Source organism: Lampetra fluviatilis, chromosome 36, assembly GCF_964198595.1.
Source record: "Lampetra fluviatilis chromosome 36, kcLamFluv1.1, whole genome shotgun sequence".
Lineage (NCBI taxonomy): Eukaryota > Metazoa > Chordata > Hyperoartia > Petromyzontiformes > Petromyzontidae > Lampetra > Lampetra fluviatilis.
Window position 1 is genome coordinate 6,185,906 of NC_136310.1, and position 10,000 is coordinate 6,195,905.

General features: G+C 48.7%; 2 protein-coding genes across 4 annotated transcripts in view; one reads left to right on the forward strand and one right to left on the reverse strand.

The window, feature by feature from the left end:
* Nucleotides 1-8,360, reverse strand: part of NPHP1 (nephrocystin 1) — a 26,106-nt gene extending 17,746 nt beyond the window's left edge. The window contains exon 1 of the mRNA XM_078873274.1: nucleotides 8,262-8,360. The gene's annotated coding sequence lies outside the window, so the exon portion shown is untranslated. The remainder of the gene's footprint in view (nucleotides 1-8,261) is intronic.
* Nucleotides 1-10,000, forward strand: part of LOC144945064 (mitochondrial coenzyme A diphosphatase NUDT8-like) — a 47,458-nt gene that overhangs the window by 36,284 nt on the left and 1,174 nt on the right. The window lies entirely within an intron of this gene.

Here is a 10,000-nt window from a genome sequence, read left to right on the forward strand (position 1 = left end):
ACACACACACACACGCACGCGCATACTCACTGGGATAATTGCACGCAAAGATTCGCCGTGTAGACTTTTTTTTAACAGACATTTGTGGGCAAGAGCTGTTAGCGAGCGCCTATGAAGGCCGGCACAACACACACAGACACACACAGACACACACAGACACACACAGAGTGGGTGGGTGGCGAGCATAGCGCCCGGCTGCCTTGGCCTCCCCAAGGCTGACGTCATTCACGTGTTCGCACAAAATATGGAGGTACTAATTTGAGGCCGAGTAGACCTTAAGGAAAGCCAGCCTGTGTTCCCCAACTACAAACTGGGCACGGGTTTTTTGCAAGTGGCCAGGAAAGTCGAAGGTCGCCACATTGTCCAAACAAACCTGTGGCCACTGCGATATAAATGATTAACTGCGAGGTCACTGCAACTTTAAACCAAATATTAACGGCAGCAACAACAATATCGGTCACGAAATACCCGCCGAGTTTCAGTTTTCTTATATATTTTTTTTGTCCAGCAGGGTCCCTGCTACGTTGTGATATTTGGGCCAATTCCATTATGAACGAGAGTGGCTTCGTGCGGGTCCTAGGCAAGGACACGCCACAGTCCGTACGATGCACAAGACGTTGGACATGTCCATGCATATGTTTATTTAGAGCACCTCCTCTCAAGATGCCGGGCATAGCCTAACAGAGCGGTGACACCGGATGGAATGACGGAGGTGACAGGGGCGTACGTGCACGTCAGAGGTCGCAACCGGGTACCCGATACCCGTACCCTACCCGATACCCGGCTACCCGTACCCGGCCGGGTACGGGTACCCGTTTGCGACCCTGGTGCGGCCGGGTACGGGTACGGGTAGGCCGTGAGTCACTGGTGAGTAACCGTTTGTCACTCATTTCCCAACGTCTTGTCTCTTCTCACAATTCAAGTTCCTAGAATCAACCCACCCGCGCCTGCAACATGGCTTCATCCCAGAGGTCGCAATCAGGTACCCGATACCCGTAGGGTACGGGTACGGCCGGGTACGGGTACGGGTACCCGTTTGCGACCCTGGTGCGGCTGAGTACGGGTACGGGTAAGGAATCAAAACCCGTTTGCGACCTCTGGTGCACGTTGAACTTCTTTCGCACCATACGTAGCCAACCGCGCCAATCGGAGGCGCGGATTTGAGGGAAGGGGGTTGAGAGCGATAAAGGAGCACTTCGGGGATCACGAAAGGGCATGTGGGGAGGGACGGGGATGAGTTGGAGGGGCGACGGAAGAGGAAGAGAATGGGGGTGATCTTCTTGGTTCTTTCGGTAAAGTCACGTAGAAGGAAAATAATAAAAGAATAAAAATAAAACATTTTTTTAAATTTCCCTTCTACGTGAACTTTACCGAAAGAACCAAGAAGATGAAGCCCTGCAGTCACGAAAGCTTTAAATCGAAAAAGAATGGGGGTGGAGAAGAGGTTGAGGATGATGAGGAGGAGGTGGTGGTGGTGGCGGGGGGAGGGACTGCTTCAGACTGACAGCGGAGTCGCAGCGTGAGGATTGGAACGCGTCCGAGACGGATCCGCTACCGAGGAGATGGAGCGATGAAGTCAGATCGTGCGGCGCAGGTGCTGGGTGGATTACGAGATCGCCAGATCGGTTTGGGGGGATTGAAGCCTCCACTGCAGCAGTGGATTGATGGTGGCTGACAGTTGTGCATAACGCAGCGCTGTGCGCTTTTGTTCCGCGCGTGTGCGCAGAAGGGTAAAGGTGCAGCCGTGCAATTCCCTTGCTCGCTCCACTGCTAGAGGAAAGGCTTCCACCAGAGCAGGCGGTTCTTGACATTTACCGCAGCCCTGCACCCATTTGTTTCTCAATAGTGTAAAATGTTGTTGTTGTTGTGATGTGAATAAACACGTAGGGTTTGATGAAACAAAGTCGTTGTGACGTCGTATGCTGTGGCTTTGTTCTCCAACACACCCGTGAGCTGTACTAGTGACGAATTGGCCACGTTCTGTTGACGTGACAAACCTCCTGCGGAGGGAGCTGGTAGGAACGTTGGGTTGCTCGGTCAATGGCCAGGGTCAACGGCGGCGTGGTGTATTCCGCAAATATGCCCGACTGTGAGGGCGGGCACAAAACCGGCGTGAGTAGGTTAAACGTTGAGTTTTATAAGGGCACCACGGGGTGACCAGCCCCTCCCCACCCAGCCCCACCCTCCACACCCAGCCCCACCCAGCCCCTCCCCACCCTCCCCTCCCCACCCAGCCCCACCCTCCCCACCCACCCCTCCCCACCCAGCCCCACCCTCCCCACCCAGCCCCTCCCCACCCTCCCCTCCCCACCCAGCCTCACCCTCCCCACCCAGCCCCTTCCCACCCAGCCCCTCCCCAGCCAGCCCGACCCCTCCCATTTTTGGATGCACGACGGACAGACGGACGCAATAATCCCCTGTGGGCTGGTGGTAACCAGGAGGTTCATACCAGTAACATATACTCTGGTGGTACGTGATGCACTGTCGTTTGGGCTCTCACCTGCTTTTAAGTAACGGCGATTTGTGCCCTAAACAGAAAACACCTCTCACCACACGCGACAATAACGCTGTGTGGCCTTAAGGAAACAGAAAATAGATAAAAGGCGACGTTTCGGGCAATGACCCTTCTCCATAGCGCGTGAATAGAGAGGTCAGAGACGACTTAGCGTGACGTCTCCATGTCTTATTGTCCACTCTGCCTGCCTCTCTTTGTGCTATGAAGGAGGGGTCATTGCCCGAAACGTCGCCTATTTATATATTAATCTTCTTGGTTCTTTCGGTAAAGTCACGTAGAAGGGAAGTAATAAAATAATAAAAATAAAACAATTCAATAATTTACTTCCCTTCTACGTGACTTTACCGAAAGAACCAAGACGATGAATCCCTGCAGTCACGAAAGCTTGAAATCGATATTTATATATTGATATATATTAGTCCCTTTTTGTCGGACAGACAAGTGTTGTCGATTAATATGTTAGTTGTGTGTGGGGGGAGGGGGGGGGGTGAGCAAGTAACAGGCAGTTCCACTGCTGGATTATAATTCTTTCCGCCTGATGACGACCGCTAGTGTTGCGCCCGGAGCGTCGTGAGTGATTTGTTTTGTGTTTTATACCCACGTGACTTTACCGAAAAAGCCACTGAGTAACAACAGGGAGTGCTTGTTCCATAAGCGGGCTTAGCTCACGAGGTCCTGGAGAATGCTGGGTGCATTTCAAGGGGGAGCGAGAGAGAGAGAGACGTCACTGGAACAGAGGAACGACTTAGGCCCTAAAGAAGCCAGAGAGAGAAGAGAGCTCTCTTATACGAGACTTAGCGATGCCCTTTAACATCGTAGGCTTTCGCGACCGAATGTTATTAATTAGAAATGTTTTAAAAAAATGTTGTTGGCGGCTTAGATTTAAGCGATCTGAACCCCACCGCCCCCCAGCCACCCCCCGAAAGAAACCCAAAACCTTTATTAGCGAGGCTGTACCGGGCCAACACATACTTATTTAATTAAACACATCATTATTTGGTGTGAATTCAATCAAAGGGCTTCTTTCACTGGGTGATTACGTGGGGGGGGGGGGGGGGGTGCTGTGTGTGTGTTCCGAGGGCCGACGACACATTTAGAAACTCGCTCCGGTGTTAGAAGGAGAGACAGATTGAGAGAAGAACGCTCCAATCCCGGCCCCCTTGACCATACCTCGCCTGCCTGGGCCCTGCCTCCCCATGCCCCCCACCCCACCCCGCACTACGACAAGTTCGAATCCAGCTCCACGGGGGTTCGTCTTCTTGGTTCTTTCGGTAAAGTCACGTAGAAGGGAAATAATACAATAATAAAAATAAAACATAATAAAATACAATTCTCACGACGTTTCGGCCACAACGCAAGCAGCCGTCCTCAGGTGAAAAACAGGGTCTGTCGGAAAGACAGCGTCTGAATGAACACCGCCAAGCTTGGCAGCGTATATTTAAGCTGGGTTAGAGGAGGAAGGGCGCCTTGACAAATGCATTTGCATATCAACAGAAATGCGATTGGTATTACCTTAGAGTCGCGGCATTTCTTCAGAAAGGTGAGAGACTCGATTAGCTGAGCTTTCTTATTCCGGAGTTTGTTGAAGGATCTCAAAATTTTGTGGAATCCCACCCCGTAACTTGTCGTTTGTTTCGTTTTTGACTTGGGGGGTTTTGTTGTTGTTGTTGTTGCTGCTGCTGCTGCTGTTGTTGTTATTGTTGTCGTCAACACGACGGCGATGCTTCTGATGTATAGATATGTACAAGCTTGACTCTGCTGATAGAGACGCTGCGTGTTCTGTTCGGACTGGGACCAGGAGCTGCTCAATATGCGCGCTCCCACAAGGTCGTGGCGCCTATGGCCGCGTGTCAATATACAACTATTTTATGAATTCTAGATTTGAAGCTTTCGTGACTGCTCTTATTAGAAATGCATAATTAATGCAGTAATTTTAGCTGTGACGGTCCCACCTGATGACGGAGACTTGTGTTGCCTCCGAAACGTCGTGATTTATTATTTTATTTTATTTCCATTATTAACTTTTAATTTTATTTTTTACCTACGTGACTTCACCGAAAATACCTAAGAGTATGTTTTGAACACATCCACGCCTCTATTTAGGGAACGAAACAGGTGGACTTCTCCACAAATCTGTCTGTCGCCTGATGAACCTGGTTGTAATTACTGGCGAAACGTCGTGCTCGAATTGCGCCATCCCCAACTATGAGGATCCTATAACCTTTGACCTAGGTCAGATAAAAAAAACTGTTCAACATTTAGAACGCGCTGATCGTACTGCGCTTGACATTTTTTTCTCGAGACTTTCTTCCCGTTCCTCAATTGTATTCAACAATTCCAAACTTCAGTTCTGGAATTACTTACGTAAAATTTAAATCAACGTGGATAACATGTGACGATTGGACACAATGGAGTCTTTGTGTCGGGGGGGCGGGGGGGCGGGGGGGGGGGGGCGGGGGGGGGAGGGCATTTAAACCGCTTACATTTTAGAGGCATTTTCTTTTTCACGAGCAAACGTGAAATATCTGAAATATTTCGTGAATTATGAAAGCACTCTCACTCTCTGCAGCATGAGGCTAGCACATTGCATGGCAGTGTCGGTTACGGCTGGCGGTGGCAGAGGCTGGTTGGGTGGGGATAAGGGGGGGGGGGGTGTTGTGCATTCGTTTCAGATGTGGGGCGAGAGTCACGGTGTCGTACATTGACAGCCGTGAGTTGGCAACAGATGTAGATAACAAAGACAAAGATCCCCCCGTGTAGCCTCGACAGACCGTTGGGACAAGTGCTATCAGCGAGCAGCACCTGAGGGGGTTGGGTGGCCAGCACCACGCCCGACCAACCGCCTTTGTCTCCTTAGTGGCGATATTTAGCCACCGCACCAGGTATTCCTTTGAGGCTGAGTCGACCTAGGGGAGGCCCAGCAGCAGTTCAAATATTCGCCACTGTTATTGAATGTAGAAGTAGATAGCACACGAGTTCAGACAATATTTGACGGACACACTGACCGTGCAATAATAGTCGTAGCGAGTTATTTTTAGGCAATAATTGAAGTTTGTTTGAATAAATGTGATTCTCGGATCGTTTCCTTTTGCCGGAGGGAATTTAGTTTGGCAGTCGGGGCGTGGTGGGTCGCTCCGCGTGTTATTCCCCACGGAGGTAATCCTCGAATTTGGCCAATTTTGGAACATGACGGCGGCACATGTGATCTCACTTAATATGTAGAGAGCGCCTTACGTTTAGTTTAAAAGCGGTAACCACAACAGAGTGAAATTTCGATTTAAAGCTTTCGTGACTGCAGGGATTCATCTTCTTGGTTCTTTCGGTAAAGTCGCGTAGAAGGGAAACAATAAAGTAATAAAAATTAAACATAATAAAATAATTCTCACGACGTTTCGGCCACAATGCAAGCAGCCGTCCTCAGGTGAAGACCAGGTCTGTCGGGGAGACATTCAGACGCTGTCTCCCCGACAGACCTGGTCTTCACCTGAGGACGGCTGCTTGCATTGTGGCCTAAACGTCGTGAGAATTATTTTATTATGTTTTATTTTTATTATTTTATTATTTCCCTTCTACGTGACTTTACCGAAAAAACCAAGAAGACACAACAGAGTGATTTAGATGACAAGGGCAGTGCAAGGGCCGTTGAATGAGTGACCTAACAGAGCTCGGTGGCAGATGACGGGGAGCTCTGCATGCTGATATGAGCTACACGTCAGAGGCCGTCGGACTGCGAGAAGGGCTGCGTGCAGAACGAGAGAGAGCGAGAGAGTGAGTGAGAGAGTGAGCGAGAGAGAGAGCGGGAGAGTGAGCGAGAGAGTGACCGAGAGAGTGAGCGAGAGAGTGAGCCAGAGAGTGACCGAGGGAGTGAGCGAGAGAGTGACCGAGAGAGTGAGCGAGAGAGTGACCGAGAGAGTGACCGAGAGAGTGAGCGAGAGAGTGACCGAGAGAGTGAGCGAGAGAGTGAGCGGGAGAGTGAGCGAGAGAGTGACCGAGAGAGTGACCGAGAGAGTGAGCGAGAGAGTGAGCGAGAGGTGGGGGTTTACATAAAGCAAAGTTATTAAAAAAAAAATTACAAAATGATGAACGAAGCAAAGTGCCGAATACACCGAGCATCTTCTTGTTTCCACTGATCGTAAAAAATAAAATAACAGAGGGCACGTGGGGGAAGGGAGGGGGGGTCTCACGAAAGGGCTATAGGGGAGGGACGGCAAGGAGTGGAGGGGCGAAAGGAGGGAAGAGGAAGGGAATTTGGCGATGGAGAAGAGACTTTAAGAGAGGAACGGAAAGAGCTTAAGGAGGTGGGGGGGGGCTCGTGGCTTGCTCTTGCGAATTACGTCACGGGAGTCCTTTAGAAGTCCACTGTGACGCAGACGGTGCGTATCATTGCACTGGTAAACACACTTTTTCTGGCATAAGGTATTCCAACGGTTTTAAGGTCATTTTGGGGTGCTGATTCCAAATCTGGCATCAGTTTTTGTCTATCACATCGGGTTTTTGAGATATCAAATATTGCATTTTCAATAAAAACTGCAGAAGTAAAATATTAAATAAATGTGGATATCTACATAAAATGATATTATAAACACACTGTCCTAAAAATGCAGCACCATATTTTAACACTAAAGCAGTCACTGACTCGCAACAACTTGCAATCATTAATTTCGCGTAAAATCAATGAAAATGTGGTATGCCGATAGCATAAAAATGAGACGTGATAGAGAAAATCTGAGATCAGATTTGGAACCAGCACCCTGAAATTAGTCTAAAACAGCTGCAAAAGTCTAGGCCAGAAAAATTGTTACTTTTTTGTTGACCAGTGTTATTTGTGTTGATTACGGCCGAAGTATTAACCAGGGCGGCCGCTGGAAGAAAACTCGAACCGCTCAACGCGCCACTCGCTGTGCCCCGTCGCCGCATATTGAGTAGCAAACACGGGACAGATATTCAGCACTCAGACGCTTAGGTAACTCACACTGATCGGCAAAACACAGCGGCAGACGACAAAACACGTTTACACTCAGACACACACAAGAACTGTGTACACACATACAAACACACACACACACGTATAAAGTATACACGGGATATACCGGACACTCATTGGCACACTGAGAGAAGACACGTGGTTACTCACACGCGTGTTTAAAACAAACTCGAGTCGAGACTCAATCGATATACAACACTGACACGCTTGTCACACACAGAAGGCGCGTGCTTGCACACAGAGTGATAAACGCACGCACGCACGCACAGACATCCCCCTTATCTACTGACAAAGACCCCCCCCCCCATTCAGTGTGAAACATACTACTCTTTGGTTCTTTCGGTAAAGTCACGTATAAAGATAAAATTATAAATTAAATACTAGCATACGACGTTTCAATTGCAACACAAGCAATCATCATCAGGTATACATGAAATAGAAACACAAATCTAGTATACTTAGAAATGTAATGTAATGCAACAGAGAGTCGGATAACATAACAGTCAACACCCTGCCTGGTTGATTACGTTCTTCCTGAGAATGCTAATTTTGAGAGAGAGATAAAACACAGAACCAGAGACATATAGACAGACATATAAGCGGACAGATATCACAGAGATACATAGAGAGAGAACAAGCATACGTGACTTTAACGCAAGAACCAAAAAGTAATTCCTGCAGTCACGAAAGCTCCAAATTAAGTGTGAAACAGCCTGGGGAGATGTGTCGTTGGCGAGCGACGACGATTGACCGGCAACTCACCCACGTGGCTGGTGTTGGTGGACAATCTGCAGCCATCCACCCACCCACGATCCTGCGATGATGTAACGATCCATCCAGCACCCTGCACGCGAGCGAAATGATCGCTCCATCTCCTCGATGGACATCCCCGCCCTCCCCCAACCTCTCTCTCTGATGCGTTCCATCCCTTGGCTGCCACTGCCATGATTATCCTTGACCATCCCGTGATCGTCCCCATCTAGCCGTGACGTGTCCTGCCCAAACTCAGCGTATTGTTTTTGTTAACGACTGTACCGTATGAGGGTTGATAATACTGGTCAACACACTTTTTCTGGCATAAGGTATTCGAACGGTTTTAAGGTAATTCTGGGGTGCTGATTCCAAATCTGGCATCAGTTTTTGTCTATCACATCAGGTTTTTTAAATATCAAATATTGTATTTTCAATAAAAACTGCAGAAGAAAAATATTAAATAAATGTTGATATCTACATAAAATTATATTATAAACACACTATCCTATAAATACAGCACAATATTTTAACACTAAAGCAGTCACTGACTCGCAACAACTTGCAGTCATAAGTGACAGAGTTAATTTCGGGTAAAATCAATGAAAATGGGGTATGCCGATAGCATAAAATGAGTTGTGCGCCTTTTGGCGTCATCTGGTCCAACACCATGTGAGACTAGGCTCTAAGAAAAGCTGTCTCGGGTGTGGACCAATCAACTTCAAGGACAGTGCATACATTATCAGAGTTATGTTTTTTGTTTGCATTATGACTGCAGGTACTGTGGTCTATGCAAACATGACTCCTCGTAAAAAAAAGTGTCAGTTTTGTTGCCAGATAAAAGGCTAAAAAAACAATTATCATATGTTTTACTGGCAAATGAGGTTCCAATGGCGTATGAGGATTGTTTCATGAGTCGGGCGTTATATTCTCGAAAGCCATTGCCGCTTTGAGAGGGCCTGCTGCCATTGGCTGCTGGCGGGCTTGTCTGATGCCGTGCCGGAGAGGGTGGGGTGGGGTGGGGGGTAGAGGTGGGGGTTGGATCGGCCACTGAACGGCACGGAGGAGAGGCCGGGGTTCGTTTGTAGCTTGCGAACGATTCCTTATCATGCTCCCCCTCCAAAAAAAAAACACTGCAGCGCTACACCTGGGGGTTGGGGGGGTGGTGGTAGATCTTGCTGCGGTACTAAACGGAATGTTCGAAAACACGGCGAGTGGCCCCCATTCGTAACAAACGATGAATTAGGGACATTGTTGAAGGCGGAGCGAATTAAATAAAGTGTAACGCGAGAAGGGTAGGGAGGGAAGGGGGCAAAGGTTGACTCGACAATGCAGCGCGCGGACACAACACACAACGGCGGAGGAGATAAACCAGACAGAATCCGATAAGATACAGAGATTATCATTGTCCGATACCATCACAGACAAGGGCCGCTCTTGTCACGTACACGTGTCTGTGTTAACGCGTGTGTGTGTGTGTCAGTGTGTGTGTGTGTCAGTGTGTGTGTGTCAGTGTGTGTGTGTCAGTGTGTGTGTGTCAGTGTGCGTGTGTGTCAGTGTGTGTGTCAGTGTGCGTGTGTGTCAGTGTGTGTGTGTGCGTGTGTGTCAGTGTGTGTCAGTGTGTGTGTGTCAGTGTGTGTGTCAGTGTGTGTGCGTGTGTGTCAGTGTGTGTGTCAGTGTGTGTGTGTGTCAGTGTGTGTGTGTCAGTGTGTGTGCGTGTGTGTCAGTGTGTGTGCGTGTGTGTCAGTGTG